Source organism: Lithobates pipiens, unplaced genomic scaffold (assembly GCF_037356315.1).
Source record: "Lithobates pipiens isolate NorthernLeopardFrog02 unplaced genomic scaffold, aLitPip1_a1.2 Scaffold_8, whole genome shotgun sequence".
NCBI lineage: Eukaryota > Metazoa > Chordata > Amphibia > Anura > Ranidae > Lithobates > Lithobates pipiens.
Window position 1 is genome coordinate 16,245,803 of NW_027507903.1, and position 17,177 is coordinate 16,262,979.

Here is a 17,177-nt window from a genome sequence, read left to right on the forward strand (position 1 = left end):
CTGTATGTGGTTTTCGTTCATAAATTACATTCATTTTAAAAACAGAATGTTAAAAACAAGTGAAAATTTCAAACAAAATTCTTTCTTTTAGCGAAATGTACAAAGATTTTTCGTCTGAATATTCTCATCTGAAAATTGATCTGTGTGGCCAGCATAAGGCTCGGTACACACCTATGCAGTTTGCTTTTGATCTGTTTCTGCAGTGCTTTTTGCTTTGTGTTTTGATTTTTGCAAACGTGATTTTACTGCAATTTACATTTTTGCCTTTTTTTTTGGGGCAGATTAAAAAACACAAATTGCTGCAAAAACGCATTACATGCTTTTCTGCAGCTTCTCCATTGAAGTATATTGAACCAATAAAGCACCATTTTGTGTTAAAGGGATTGTAAAGTGATTTATTTTTTAAAATAACAAACATGTTATACTTACCTCCACTGTGCAGCTTGTTTTGCAAAGAGTGGCCCCGAACCTGCTCTTCTGGGGTCCCTCGGCGGATGTCTCTGCTTCCTCCCGCAGGTGCTTCTCACGTTCATGCGAGCTCCCTCGCATGGTGAGAAGCATCTGCGGGCACGCTCCTGTGATACCGCCGGCGGCTATAGCCGCTCGCTGTATCACATGGACCAGCCCCCCTGGCGCTCCACGTCAGTGGATGTGATTGACAGCAGCGCGAGCCAAGGGCTGCGCTGCTTTCCATCCATCCAATCCAGCCAATCAGCGGCCAGGCTGAATGGTGGAAAGGACGTCGGGGGCGAGCACGGGATTTTCGAGGGGTGAGGTGAGTAAAACGGGGGGGGGGCTGGGGGCGCAGGCAGTGTCAGATGTTTTTTCACCTTAATGCATAGAATGCATTAAGGTGAAAAAACATTTACCTTTACAACCCCTTTAAAAGTCCCTGACCCTTTCAGATGTGAACGTGTCCCATAGGAAACCATGTAAATGAACTGTAGTGCATTTCTGCAAAAAGCACCAACACAGAGATGTGAATCAGGTCTAAGACGTCAAAGGGGTTGTAAAGGTAAATGTTTTTTCACCTTAATGCATTCTATGCATCAAGGTGAAAAAACATCTGACAGTGCCGGCGCCCCCAGCCCCCTCGTTTTACTTACCTCACCCCTTGATTGGCTGGAGTGGATGGATGGAAAGCAGCGCAGCCATTGGCTCGCGCTGCTGTCAATCACATCCACTGACGCGGAGCACCGTTGGGCGGGGCCATGTGATACAGCAAGCGGCTATAGCCGCCGGCTGTATCACGGGAGCGCGCCCGCAGGTGCTTCTCACCATGCGAGGGAGCTCACATGAACGTGAGAAGTACCTGCGGGAGAAAGCAGAGACAGCCGCCGAGGGACCCCCAGAAGAGCAGGGTCGGGGCCACTCTGTGCAAAATGAGCTGCACAATCCTTTTAAGTAACATAATGGGGTTAAAAAAACAAAAAATTAGCCCTTTATAGTAGAAAAAAAGCAGATAATCACTACTGGAAGGGGTTCATTTGTTTTTACTGTAGAACAGTGAAAGTAATATTTACAGTTGCGATTATTTGCTCTTTTTGTACTATAAAGGGCTCATTTTAGTTTTTTTTTATAACCCCATTATGTTACTGGCCGATTAATCGATTATGAAAATAGTAATCGATTAATTTCATAATCGATTAGTTGTTTCAGCCACCGTTTTCTGTAGTAAACAGAGCCTAAGAACACAACTTCCCAATCCTAATTTACACAAATGCATCAAGCTTTCTAGACTCCATACAATGACTGAGCAGATGCATTGCATAACTCTCTACCCTTTACCCTACTTATTTTTTTTTTTTTTTTTTAGGCCTCATTTACCAATCTGTACACCTGAGCAAAGGGGCCTTCTTCACCCGTGCAGGATGCACCTGTGCTCCATGCAGATAGCCTGTTGAAATTAATGGCAAGCAGCCAGCTGCACGGATCTCCACTCACATCCCAGAGAGTACATCCGTGCGGGTCCGATGCACAGATACGGACCCAGACACATCGCATTCTGATCTGTGGGTTGGACCCGCATAAATGTACACACTCCAGGGTGTGCCTGGAGATCTATACAAGTCTGTGCAGCCAGCCGCCTGTCATCGATTTGAACAGGCTGTCTGCATGGGACATCTGTGCATCCAGTGCAGGTGAAGACAGCCCCTTAGCACGGGTGTACAGATCAATATATGCCCTTGTGAATGAAGCCTTATAACCCCTCTGAAGTAAAAAAAACAAAAGAAACCACTTTATTGGCTCTCTAAATACTTAATGTGGTTGTAAACCCTTACATACCACTTTTCCCTACAGTTAAGCCTATAATAAGGTTTGCCTTGCCTGGAAATGGGAGATATTTGCCATATGCACATGCACACTGAAGAGAGGCCCGGTTAAGGTTCTGCCCTTGTCATCCTCTTTGCCGATCAACGGGTTTCAGCGGTCAGTGGCAGCCACTCACGTGCCATTTCTTCAGCAGCACGCCGTGACCGTCTGCTACCGCTCACATGACGTCACGCGACTCCGGCCAGTCACAAAGCCGGAGTCCACAGCCCCGGCAGAAAGAGGGGTGAAGAAGGATGCGGAGACATTGGGGACAACACGGGCTTCGTTTGCAGATAAGTGGCACATAATGGGCTAGTATGCGATGTATACTAGCCCATTATGCATTTACTTTGCAGGGAACAAAAGAGGAATTAAAATCCATCGGGGTTTACTTCCTCTTTAAGCAAGCCATACATCTTAAAGAGAAAGTAAACCCTGATAGGTTTTACTACTACTTTGTCTCCCTGCAAAGGTAAAGCATAATGGACTACTATGCATCGCATAGTAGCCCATTATGTGTCACTTACCTGCCACAGGAGCCAGCCATGTCACCGCTGTCCCCTGTAGTACAGAGCGTCCATCTTCTTCCGGGTATCGCTGCTCCGGCCACTCACAACACCGGAGCAGCGATGACGTCACTCCCACGCATGCGCACGGGAGCCGCCACTAACGGCACATCACCGTTAGCAGCGGTATCCTGCTAACGGCGATAGTGCGCCTGCGCACCGCTGTCTATAGTGCAGTGATGGCGAACCTTGGCACCCCAGATGTTTTGGAACTACATTTCCCATGATGCTCATCTACACTACAGAGTGCATGAGGATCATGGGAAATGTAGTTCCAAAACATCTGGGGTGCCGAGGTTCGCCATCACTGCTATAGTGCATGCGCCGTAGACATCGGTGACTGTCTTTTTTTTTGACCGTGTAGGTTTAGGAGATATTTCTTGGACCTACAGGTAAGTCTTAATCTAGGCTTACCTGTATGTCAAAGTGGTTTGTAAGGATTTACAACCACTTTAAGCAATTCCTCCTGTTGTGCTATTGTCTTCTAACAGCAGGAGGTTTCCCAGTCATCAGAACACAAGGATTACTGCCGGCAGCTATAGATGCTGGCGTCGAATACACAAAAAACCTGACAGGCTATCGATGCATTGATTTCACTACTACCAGGCTGCCTAAGTACGGATCGAAATTAAGCCTGTTCCTGCAGAACCGGCCGAATTTCAATTAGACTATGGCCGGCTTCAGACCCCAGTTCACAGGCAGGTTCTTTCAAGGGAGGATAAATGTGTTATAATATATAATAACGAATGGACATGATTTGTGCACTTTATTCCCACTGCCTTTATATACTCCTAATGCACACACATTAAAACTTATGACTCTGTCTAATGTGATTTTCCTGACATGTTAAACATGACAAAGACTTTTAGGCTCCATTCACATTAGCGCGTCTCCAAAGTTGCACGATTTTCCAGTGCAACTTTGATGCAACTTTTGGTTTGATTTAGATCCAACTTAGTATTCTATGGATCAAAGTCGCATTAAAAGTCACACCAAAGTAGTGCAGGCACCTTTTCAAAGTCACTGTGACGTTAAAGTGGTTGTAACCCTAAAGGAAAAAAAAAAAGAAGATCCTGTTCCTTTACAGCAGGATATACAGCATAGTCCCTGTGCTGTGTCATTTGTCCCTCTCTATGCTGTAAAATACCTGGTTGATCCTGCCAGTTCCTGTGTCCCCCTCAGTGTGCAGGCTACGGTAGTCATGGCTGCCAGTTCACGATACCGTGGTCAGTTAACATGCCTTTGTCATCCCGCAGTCTCTCCCTCCCTCTCTGTCAGCTCAGGAGTCTGTGTGTCAGCCATCTCCTCCCCACCCGTCCCGCTGCTATGGCTGTAAAATCAGGAATCCCAAATCCTGGAGGCCCCTCTGTTACAGAAAAATGTGCAGTATCTGGGTTTTAAAAATTATACTGCAAAATACCTTATTTCAGAGCTCAGCTGTGCGCTCATGTGACCTCCCACCACTCTCCTCCCAGGCTGACGTCAATGGGAAATCCCAGCCCCTACCACCGTGGTCTTCAGATCGGTGAAGGAGAGGGACAGGAGGTCACGTGAACGCACAGCGGCACTCTGAAATAAGGTATTATGCTGCATAACTTTTAAAAAACACAGATACTGCATAGTATATCTCTGTAACAGAGGGGATTCCACGATTTGTGACTTTACAACCACTTTAAGTCGTACCAATTTGAATGCATGCCACTGAAAAAGAATGGGGTGCGACTTGTCCTGCAACTTCGATATACAAGTCGCATGACAAATCACACAAGTGTGAATAGAGCTTTACTGTGTGGTTCATTTAAGCACAAGAGACTCTCCCCTTCCCCTTCTCAAGGTTTTGATTTTGCAACTTTTCCAGAGAGCTGCTGACATATGAAATGTGAAATGATTCGATTTGCTCTCCTCCCGTGCTGACGTCAATGGGAAATCCCAGCCCCTACCACCGTGGTCTTCAGATCGGTGAAGGAGAGCGACAGGAGGTCACGTGAGCGCACAGCGGCACCCTGAAATAAGGTATTATGCTGCATAACTTAAAAAAAAAACACAGATACTGCATAGTATATCTTTCTGTAACAGAGGGGATTCCACGATTTGCGACTTTACAACCACTTTAAGTCCAATTTGAACGGGTGCCACTGAAAAAGAATGGGGTGCGACTTGTCCTGCAACTTTGATGTCCAAAGTCGCATGACAAATCACACAAGTGTGAATAGAGCTTTACTGTATTGTTCATTTAACCCTTTCATGACTAAGCCTATTTTTGACATTTGGTGTTTACAAGTTTAAATCCATATTTTTTGCTAGAAAATTACTTGGAACCCCCAAACATTATGTATGTATATATATATATATATATATATATATATATATATATATATATATATATATATATATATATTAGCAGAGACTCTAGAGAATAAAACGGCGATTGTTGCAATATTTTATGTCACACGGTATTTGCGCAGCGGTTTTTTAAACGCAACTTTTTTGGGAAAAAGGACACTTTAATGAATTAAAAAAAAAACGAAACAGTAAAATTACACACTTTATAATCACACGCACTTGCGGAATGATGACAAACTATGGTACCTAAAAATCTCAATAGGCGGCGCTTTACATTTTTTTTCCGGTTACAGAGGAGGTCTAGTGCTAGAATTATTGCTCTCGCTCTGGCGATCGCGGCAATACCTCACATGTATGATTTGAACACCGTTTACATATGCAGGTGCGACTTCCGTATGCGTTTTCTTTGCTGAGTGAGGTCACGGGGACGGGGGGGGGGGGCGCTTTAAAAAAAAAAATTCTCTTATTTTAAAATTAATAAATTGGTTTTTTTTTTTGTTTGTTTTTTTAATTTTATCACTTTTATTGCTGTCACAAGGAATGTAAACATCCCTTGTGACAGTAATAGGTGGTGACAGGTACTCTTTATGGAGGGATCGGGGGTCTAAAAGACCCCCGACCCCTCCTTTACACTCCAAAGTATTCAGATCGCCGTTTTCGGCAATTCTGAATATTGTATATATTTTTAAATCCGGCGCCATTGGCAGCCGAGTAAACCGGAAGTGACGTCATGACGTCGCTTCCGTGTTTACAATTAGGAGACTGGAATGAAGCCGCTTACCGCTTCATTCCAGTCCCTCCCTAGCCGCTGGAGGTATTGTGCATTGGTGCTCCCGATTGAACGGGAGCCCCGGTAAGAGCAGCGGGAGGGGGGTGGGGACGTCCCCTCCCGCTCCTCCGGCATAACAGCCGAGCGGCTTTTAGCCGCATCAGTTATTATGGCTGGAAAGCCAATCGCCCGCTCTAAAAATCAGTACTGGGATGATGCCTGCAGGTGCGGGCATCATCCCGGTATAACCCCCGGAAGCCGAGTACGCACATCTGCGTACGCTCGGTGGTAAGGGGTTAAGCACAAGAGACTTTCCCCTTCTCAAGGTTTTGATTTTGCAACTTTTCCAGAGAGCTGCTTACATATAAAATGTGAAATGATTCGATTTGCTGCTTTAATAACATCTCACACCACCCGCCTTATTATCTTCTATATAAAATAAGATGCTACAAATAAACTTTAGAACGGATGATTTGAAAGACTCCATGGCCCGCTCTCTTTCCGTTTTACCTGTTCTCTGCAATTGTGTGCTTAGTTTCGTTTTCAGTGTCTCAACCAGAAATATCCATAACAAAAGCTTTACCTGTGAACTTGCTTGCTTTTGATATGATGCTTAATGGAGTAAAACAAAATAATAGAAGAGATTATGTTTAAGTGAATAGGTGTTACATACTATAAGGGAGAAAAGGGGGGGGGGGGGGGAACAGACTTGCTGTAATTCACAAAAACATAAGTATATACCTCTCACGACTTTGTCACACCGACTTTGAGATGTTGTGATTGCTTCTCATATGGCTTGATTCACTGACACACTTCATCGCAACAGGAAAGAAAAAAAAAGTCTTCACCTTGTAAGAAAGAAGTAAATGACAAATTACATTTTCAAATAACACACTGCCAGTATTAGACCCGGTTCACACTGAGGCGGCACGACTTGCAGAGCGACTGCCTCAGGCGACCGGGATCCGACTTTAGCGGCGGCTTGCAAAATGACTTCTGTATAGAAGTCAATGCAAGTCGCCTCAAAAGTCGTACAGGAACCTTTTTCTAAGTAGGAGCGACTTGAGTCGCTCCGATTAGAACGGTTCCATTGCACAGAACGGGACGCGACTTGTCAGGCGGCTAAGTCGCCTGACGAGTCGCCCCTGTGTGAACCGGCTCTAAGGCTATATTCATAAAGGATTTGCAGCGGTAGGAACCTTCTGATTGCTGCCGCCCGTGGCTCTCAGTGACTAGGTGTGGCCGCTCACCCCCTTTCGCTACAATGACAGGTCGCCGGTGGCTGCAGGTATTCATGGCTCTCTGCACTGCCAGCGGTGACCCTTCAGCGATTGCTGCTGGATGCACGACCACCCGACATTATGGTGAATGGGCCAAGGAGCCACACCTAGCTGCTGAGAGAGAGAGCAATCAGAAGATGCAGTTTTGAATGTAGCCTTAACCGCTTCAGCCCTGGAAGGTTTTACCCCCCCCCCCCATGACCGGGCCATATTTTGCGATACGGCACTGTGTTATTTTAACTGACAATTGCGCGGGCGTGTGACGCTGTACCCAAATAACATTGGTTTCCTTTTTTCCCCCACAAATAGAGCTTTCCTTTGGTGGTATTTGATCACCTCTGCATTTTTTTTGTTGTGCTATAAACAAAAAAAAGAGCGACATATTTGTATATCATATAATATATATATTTCTTACTTTCTGCTATAAAACAAATCCAATAAAAAAAAATTAAATCAAATTTCTTCAATTAAAGTCAATATGTATTCTGCTACATATTTTTGGTAACACAAAATCCCAATAAGTGTATATTGATTGGTTTGCGAAAAAGTTATACAAATTATGTGATATATTTATAGAATCTTTATTTTTATTTTAATGGCAGCAATCAGTGACTTATAGCGGGACTGCGATATTATTGCAGCAGACAAACTGGACACTAAGTGACACTTATTTGGGGACCAGCGACACCAATACAGTGATCAGTGCTAAAAATATGCACTGTCACTGTACTGACACTGTCAGGGAAGGGGTTAACATCAGGGGCGAGATTAAAGGGTTAAATGTGTTCCTAGGGAGTGATTACTGAGGGGGGAGGCGCTTCTACTGTGAAAGGCAGAGATCTGTGTTCCTGCTTAGCAGAAACACAAGATTTCTGTCTTCTCCTGTCACAGAACGGAGATCTGCCTTGTTTGCACCGGGCAGACCACTGTTCTGTCTCCCTCGGGAATGATTGGCGTGGTCCCAGGGGACATAAGGTCTGCCGGACCCGCTGTCCCCAAACGCAGCGGGAGCAGATTTCCGGCATTACGCTTGCGTGCCCCAGACCTGGAAGTGCACAAGTACATACAGGTACATGATTCTGTCCAGAGTGGCCGCCCTGCCGCAGTAAATGTATGTGGGGCAGTCAGCATCTGGTTAACTTGACCTCCAGAAGGATTTACCACCCTTCATGACTTTTCAGCACTGTGCACCCCGCACCCGGGAAAGGCACGGGAGCTGCAGATACAGTATACTATCGGGAAATGGTTACATTAAGGTGAAAAATATCAGACTTATAATTTATACTAAATAATGCAGTCACCACATCTAAGGATTGGTGATCTGCAATTTAATACATTTTTGGTTTTGGGTTTAATATACTGTATTTATTGGCTTATAACACTCACTTTTTCACCATGAAAATTGGGTGCAAATACCGTGTGCGTGTTATATGCCAACACTTTTTAGCTATCTTGGAGGGGACAGGGAGGGGGGCGGCACGAGCGCCGTCAGATTACATACAGTGAGAATTTCCGGTTTACTTGGCGACCTCTGTAATAGGAAGTCCAGTCTCCTGGGCTGCCATTGGACCAGTGTTCTGTCTACCATAGGAGATTCTCACTGTATGTAATCAGTCGGTGCTCGTCTCGTCCCCTTCCCTGTCCCCCCTAGGCTGCACATGGGCATCAATCAGGCTGCGTTGAGGGCAATGGCGAGGCTGCTGCGTTGAGGGCAATGGCGAGGCTGCTGCGTTGAGGGCAATGGCGAGGCTGCTGCGTTGAGGGCAATGGCGAGGCTGCTGCGTTGAGGGCAATGGCGAGGCTGCTGCGTTGAGGGCAATGGTGAGGCTGCTGCGTTGATGGCATTGGTGAGGCTGCACTGATGGCAATGCTGAGGCTGCAGATGGGCATTGATCAGGCTGCTGGGCATTGATCAGGCTGCATTGATGGCAATGGTGAGGCTGCAGATGGGCACTGACCTTTATTTTGCTTCAAAAGTTCCTTATTTAAAATTTTAGTTTTTTTCCTGAAACTTCCCTCTTAAAATGAATTTGCACCTTATACGCCAATAAACACAGTAAATTTATATCATTGCAGATAAATAAGTACAACAAAAAAGTATTCAAACTTCAAGCATTGAGCCAGAAAGAACAAAATGCTTTTGATCGCATACATTGGCAAAGATGCTAAAAAACATAAATCATTGAATAGTCACTCATTCCGTTATCCAAGTTGATTTGTTTACAAAAACAGCATTATTTATCATGCAGCTTCCGGGGTACGTACCAAGAGAGTACTTCTGAACAGTAGATGGAAATGTGCCTGTCTGTGGTCAGCAGGACATTATTTCTGGGAGGAGGTGCAGAATGCTGATAAGTCAGCTGTATTGGGGGGAACACAAAAGCTTGTCTGCTACACTCCTCAGATGAAGGAGACACAGCCTGAGACACAACAGAATGGAATGTAAACCCTGATAAGGAAAGGCTGAACAGTAAATCACATTCTGCTGTTGGAGGGGTGGCAAGGAAGGAGCTTGAGGCCCGATTCACACTAGTGCAATGCCAGACATCGCATGTGATTCGCACCGCATTGCTGTTCAGATCACATGCGATGTCTGTGCGATGCGATTTCAGCCATACAAACTGTATGGCTGAAATCGCATCACATTCGCAACCAAAAAGGTGCAGGGCCTTTTTCTTGGTCCGCACTGGAATCGGATTCGCATTGGGTGTTCACACTTATGCGATCCGATTCCTGCACCATTTCACAGTTCGCACTGCGATCTGCTGACCGATCCGGGGGTGTTGTTAACTTTACATTGACACCCGCAGCGGTTCGCAGATCTCAGTGTGAACCACTGTGCGATTCAGGTGCGATGCGGCAATCCACACTGCATTTGCAGGGATCTCGCATCGCACTACTGTGAACTGGGCACTGAGCCCTGGTTCACACTTGTGCAACGCGGGCTAAATCCTGCGATTCTTGTGTGGGTTCCCACATCGCACCTGAATCGCTGGCGGTTCACACCGAGATCTGCGAACCGCTGCGGGTGTCAATGTAAAGTTAATGACACCCCCGGATCGATTCGCAATTTGCGAACTGTGAAATGGTGCAGGAATCAGATCGCGATTCCAGTCCGGACCAACAAAAAGGGTCCTGTACCATATTGGTGCAAACGCAATGCGATTTCAGCCAGTTTGTATGGCTGAATTTGCATCACACAGACATCGCATGTGATCTGCAGAGCAATACGATAAAATATAAAAGATGAGGTTGCGTCAAGTAAATAGTTACCCAACAACTTCAGTAGCCTAAATTTTCTATAGGCGACACTTCAAAAGCCCCCTATAGGTATAAGTTTAGTGTTACAAAGGTGGTTTTGTGATAGAATTACTGCTCTCACTCCGACGTGTGCATTTGTGTGCGTTGATGGGGGGAGGGGGTTGGTATTTTATGCGTTTGGGTGCAACTTAATCTTTGTGCAAAAAAAAAAAAACATTTTTTTTAACCTAACTTTTTTTTTTTTTTTTATCACATAGGGGACAAAAAATCCCCTATGTGATGATTTGTAGTGACAGGTTCTCTTTAATGACATATACAGGGTCTAAAACAGGGATATGCAAATAGCGGACCTCCAGCTGTTGCAAAACTACAAGTCCCATCATGCCTCTCTCTGCCTCTGGGTGTCATGCTTGTGGCTGTCAGAGTCTCGCTATGCCTCATGGGACGTGTATTTCTGCTACAACTGGAGGTCCGCTAACTGCATATCCCTGCTCTAAAAGATGCTGCATGTCTCCTTTGGACTCCAATGAATGTTTTCCAAAGCAGATCACAAAACATTACTTCCCGGAGTAACGACATATTCGGCGGCCCATTGCAGTTTGCTACGGAAGTGACATTCGATCGCCGCCATCTTGCTACACCCCACACTCATCCACAGTAAGGATACCCTAATGCCGCGTACACACGACCGGACTTTTTGACAGCAAAGGTCCGACGGAGCGAGTCCGTCAGACAATTCAATCGTGTGTGGGCTCCATCGGACCTTTGCTTGCCACAAATCCGGCAGACTTTAGAAATAGAACATGTTTTAAATTTTTCCACCGGAACTCCGCCGGACCGAGAAATCCATTCGTGTGTATGCTAGTCTGACGGACAAAAACCAACGCTAGGGCAGCTATTGGCTACTGGCTATGAACTTCCTTATTCTAGTCCGGTCGTACGTCATCACGTTCAAATTCGTCGGACTTTGGTGTGATTGTGTGTGGCCAAGTCCGTTCATTCGGAAAGTCCATCGGAAAGACCGTTAGACCTAGTCCCTCGAAAAGTCCGGTCTTGTGTACGCGGCATTAGAAGGGAGAAAGCGGACATCTTGTTACACCCAGCGCAGTTTTGCATTTTACACATATTTATAACAGTAAATTGCATTTATATAGTGAAATACAGTACTTAGAACTCCGTCTGACGTGTTAGATGTTGAATTTTAAAAGCAGCTGCATTCCCTGCTCATCTCACAGGTTTACTAATCTCACAGAAGTTCGCTGTTTTTAAAATTCAACATCTAACCAGTCAGGCGGAGTTAGAAGTCCTGTATTTCACTATATAAATGCAGTGTCCTGTTATAAATACGTGTAAAATGCAAAACTGCGCTGAATGTAACAACATGTTCGCTTTCCCCCTTCTTAGTATATCCTTACTGTGGACGAGTGTGAGGTGTAGCAAGATGGCGGCGACGCAATGCCACTTCCGCAGCAAACTGCGATGGGTCGCCGAATATGTCGTTAGATCGGCTAAGCTAGCCAGTGCCACTTAGTTGCTGACCCTGAAGTGACATCACGGATGTCGAGTTCCACGTCACAACAAGAAGGTGAGGAGAGCATGATGTGTCCACTCTTCGTCCCCCCCGTAGCGCCCCCCCCCCCCCCCCCAGCCGCCAGCACCTGCCATGTCGCTCCCGGGCCTGCAGATGGGCAAGCAGAGCCCAAAAAGCAATGGCGGGGTGCATGCACGGGGGGGGGGCACTGGTACCTGGGGTGTGTGTGAGCAAGCAGGCGGCAGTCTTCCTGTCAGTAGGGATAGGCCACACACGCCCGATCCCAACAGGAAGCAGACACTGCACAGTGCCAATCAGAGGCAGCGAGACATTTCCCACAGCTGCACAGTTGGGGAAATGTTTCCTGTGATTAGCGGTGTGCAGTGTCGGCTTCCTGGCAGGATCGGGCACGTGGGATTTCGAACACGAAAGCCCATCTCTACTGACAGTTTTACACACAATCCCGGTGGCTGCAGCACACGACGTACGGTCCAGGCAGCAAAAGGATTAATGGACCAGATCAGATTGGAGGTTTACACCCGCCGGTCCATAGGGGTGAACGGAGGGGCTGAACACGTTCGCCTGAAAAACGGACTGTTTCCAAGACATAAACACGCAGTTAACCCTTGCAGTGCAATTACATTTTTTATTTGCCCAGAGTCTGGCTTTAATTCTACTTTGCTACCCCCCCCCCTTCCCTCCCACGCCAAAATGCCCTGTTAAAGCAGCTTTGCCTTGTCCATAAAACTATTCATTACTAGAAAAGTGCTTTTTTTTTTAGTTAAAAATTAATGTCTTACCTCTGGTCTTTTCCTTTCACTTCTACAAATTCAAGAATGGTAGACCTATTAAATAATGCAAAAGAGAAATACAATGTGAAATAACGGCCACACAAAAATCCCACAAAATCAGCATTATCAACACCGAGCAAAGACTGTAAAAGTGATGTTTAGAAAAAGACTGCCTATATTGCCCCAACAATGACTTATGGAAATTTCCATCCTCCAGTACAGTCAGAATCAGTGGCCGTGCAGCACATCATTAAAATTTGACAAACGTAGAGCTAAAGGCAAAACATTTTTTTTCCCCCAATGTCCAAGGTTCCAAGGGAGGGTTGGAACCCCCGTCAGGTTTATCATTGCCAGCTGTGTCCCACTGGGGAGATTTGCCTTCACTTCCTGTCCCATGGCTAAAACAGGAAGTGAGAGGAAAGTGAGGGGATTTCTGGTTGTCACCAGAACTAGTGTCCTCATTGGAAGATTTCCCCTCTATTACTGTTCTGGGGACAACCCAAAATTTGGAATTTTTTTTTTTAACCTTCACTCTCAGTGATAACAATAAAGATGACAACTAAAAAGGGGGGACCTCCCTAACAGGGGCACAGACACTGACAGTTGTTTTTATCCCTTGCCACTATATAAAAATAAAAAATATAATACATTGGCTCCTGCTGCAGTCAGTTAAATCCTGTGAGAATGTAACAGGGGGTGTGGCCGAGTAAGCGCTGTGTGCGTCTATATACACACACACACACACAACCCAGCTTGGAAAAGCACCCTCACAAGTGCCACCTTAACACATGGCTTGCAGAGGGGACACTTGACAGAAGAAGTAGCAGAGAGCTGGTGGGGGGCTCCAGAAGGGGAGGTAAGTGACCATTCTGTGCAATACCAATAGACTTAACAGGTAAGTGTGCCATCTTTTTTTATTTATAATATAAGATAGAATTTAACCACTTCCTTACCGCACTATAACCGAAAGACGGCTACAGCGTGGCTATGTTGTTCCGGGAGGACGTCCATGGACGTCCTCCCGGAACCATGCCTCTCGCTCGCCCTGTGATCAATGTGGTAAAGGGCCAATCACAGCAGTACTTTACCACGTGTTTAGCTGTGTACAATCACAGGTGATCACATGTAAACAGACTTGCCGTTTATCAGCATTCCTTTCCTCCCATGCTGTGTCTGTACGGACATCGTTTACACTGATAATTAGGGTACTGATCATCAGTGCCGTGAAAAATTAGTTATTTGCAAAATTTTATAACAGAAACAAAGCCCGTTATCAGCAGTAACCAGCAATCCTGACAGGGGACATGCACACAGGGCATAGATAGTGCCCTGATTATCAGTGCCCATCAATGCCGCCTACCAGTGCAACCTCATCAGCGTACAAGGAGAAAAATTACTTATTTGCAAATATTTATAACAGAAAATAAGAAAACATTTTTTTTCAAAATTTGCAGTCTTTTTTCATTTGTTTAGCAAAACTGAAAAATATAAACCCCAGTGGTGATTAAATACCACCAAAAGAAAGCTCTATTTGTCTCAAAAAAATTATAAAAATGTTATATGAGTACAGTGTAGCATGATCGCACAATCGTCATTCAAAGTGTGACAGCACTGAAAACTGACAATTGGCAGGAACAGGGTATAAGTGCCCGGTAAACAATTGGTTAATAATATCACTTTAACGCTATTATGAAGTGACCCATCGGTTAGCCACTTCGCTCCTACATGTAAAAATCATAATTTTTTTGCTATAAAATTACATAAACCGCCAAATATTATATATGTTTTTTTAGCAGACACCCTAGAGCAGTGATGGCGAACCTTGGCACCCCAGATGTTTTGGAACTACATTTCCCATGATGCTCAACTACACTGCAGAGTGCATTAGCATCATGGGAAATGTAGTTCCAAAACATCTGGGGTGCCAAGGTTCGCCATCACTGCCTTAGAGAATGCAATGGTGGTCGTTGCAACTTTTTATCTCACACGGTATTTGCGCAATCATTTTTCAAACGCATTTAAAAAAAAAAAAAAAAAAAAGATTCATGCTTTAAAAAAAAAAAAAAAATGTAAAGTTAGCCCAATTTTTTGCATAATGTGAAAGATGAAGTTACGCCGAGTAAATAGATACCTAACATGTCACTCTTCAAAATTGCACACGCTCGTGGAATGGCGCCAAACTTCGGTACTTAAAAATCCCCATAGGCGACGCTTTAAAATGTTTTACTGGTTGCATGTTTTGAGTTACAGAGCAGGTCTAGGGCTAGAATTATTGCTCTCGCTCTATCGATCGCAGCCATACCTCACGTGTGGTTTGAGCACCGTTTTCATATGTGGACGCTACTCACGTATGTGTTCACTTCTGCGCGCGAGCTCGGCGGGATGGGGCGCGTTTAAAAAGGATTGTAAACATCCCTTGTAATAGAATAAAAGCATGACAGGACCTCTTAAATATGAGATGTGGGGTCAAAAAGACATCAGATTTCATATTTACACCAAAATACAATAAAATGCCGATATCTGAATAATGTCTGTAGCCTCAGGCATCATTCAGATATAACCCCACAAAGCCAACGACGTCATATGACGGCCTACGGATACCAAGTGGTTAAAGTGGTTGTAAAAGGCTAAAGATATTTTTTTGCCTTAAAGGGGTTGTAAACCTTTGTGTTTTTTCACCTTGCATCCTATGCATTAAGGTGAAAAAAACTTGTGTCAAAGACCGCCCCCCCAGCCCCCCCGTTTTACTCACCTGAGCCCCGTAATTCCTACACCGGAAAAACGCTCAACCTCTCTGCTCGTTGTCTTGGCTCTTGATTGGATAGATTGATTGCAGCTCAGCCATTGGCTCCAGCTGCTGTCAATCAAATCCGATGCCGCGGGCACCAGGGGGTGGGGCGGAGTGCTCCATTCTGCGCCTGATGCAAATGCTGGACTCGGGAGCACGCCCGCAAGGTAACCCCCCCTCCCCCGGGAGAGTTCTCCTAGGGGGTGATACGATGCAGGGAGGAGCTACCAGCGCCGCCGGGGGACCCTAGAAGAAGAGGATCGGGGCCACTCTGTGCAAAACAAACTGCACAGTGGAGGCAAGTATGACATGTTTGTTATTTAAAAACAAACAAAAAAAAAAACTTTTAGTTTATAATCACTTTAAAGCAATACTAAAGTGTTGTTTTTTTGTTTAAAAATAATAATCATGTCAGACTTAAATGCTCTGTTGCAGTGGATTTGCACAGAGCAGCCCCGATCCTCCTCTTCTCGGGTCCCTCTTCACTGCTCCTGGCCCCTCCCTCCTGCCTGTTGCGTGCCCCCACAGCAGGGAGTTTGCTATTGGGGCACCCGAGCCAAGTCGCAGCTCTGTGTGTCCATTCCCCCTCTTTCTACTCACAGGCTCATGGACATTGACAGCAGCTGCTCTCTCAGCCAATGAGAAGGGAGAATCCCAGACAGTTGAGTCTCTCGTGCAACATCGCTTGATTGAGAGGGGGCTCAGGTAAGTATTAGGGGGGAGGATGCACACAGAAGGCTTTTTATCTTAATGCATAAAATGCATTAAGATAAAAAAAAACCTTCTGCCTTTACAACCACTTTAAAGCATTCCCCACATTAAGGTAAAAAACCTTTTAGGTGCAGCCCCCCCCCCCCTTAAATACTTACCGGAGCCCGATCTAGGTCCAGCACTGCTCTCTCTCTCTCTCTCCCTCCTCAGTGGGCTCAGTAAGAGCAGCCATTGGCTCCTGCTGCTGTCACTCAAATCCCGTGACGAGGGGTCGAGGTGCGGGGCCGAGCTGCACCATGGCTGCAGTTGGCTCCTGCTGTCAATCAAATCTAGCAACGAGGGAGTGGGATGCAGGGCCGAGCCCCACTGTGTTTGCCATTGGCTCCCATTGCTGTCAATCAAATCTAGTGACAAAGGTGTGGGGGGTGGGGTTGAACCACACTGTTTGCCATTGGCTCCCTTTCGCTGTCAAACAAATCCCCTGATGAGGGGGCAGGGCCAAGCTGAACTGTGTTTGCAATCAAATCTAGTGATGAGGGTGCCGGAGGCCAGGCTGAGCCACACTGTGTTTGCCATTGGCTCCTGCTTCTCTCAATCAAATCTAGTGACAAGGGAGCAGGGCCAAGCCAAATGGTTTGCCCTTTGCTCCTGTCAATCAAATCCCATGAAGGCCGAGCCACACTGTGTTTGCCTTTGGCTCCTGCTGCTGTCAATCAATGAAATCTAGCGACAAGGGCGCCGGGGACAGGGCCTAGCCACACTGGGCCATTGGCTTATATTGTGGTCAATCAAATCTAGTGATGGGGAAGCGGGGCCAAGCCACA

General features: G+C 45.7%; 1 protein-coding gene across 4 annotated transcripts in view; it reads right to left on the reverse strand.

The window, feature by feature from the left end:
* Positions 1-17,177, reverse strand: part of LOC143963420 (ankyrin repeat and SOCS box protein 7) — a 106,868-nt gene that overhangs the window by 74,512 nt on the left and 15,179 nt on the right. For 2 of the 4 annotated variants that reach the window (XM_077473049.1, XM_077473048.1), the window contains exons 2-3: positions 12,864-12,908; positions 6,733-6,803 (exon numbers count right to left, since the gene is read on the reverse strand). The gene's annotated coding sequence lies outside the window, so the exon portion shown is untranslated. Of the gene's footprint in view, positions 1-6,732; positions 6,840-12,863; positions 12,909-17,177 lie in introns of all 4 variants that reach the window. The other 2 variants (XM_077473047.1, XM_077473046.1) reach the window with 1 other exon arrangement.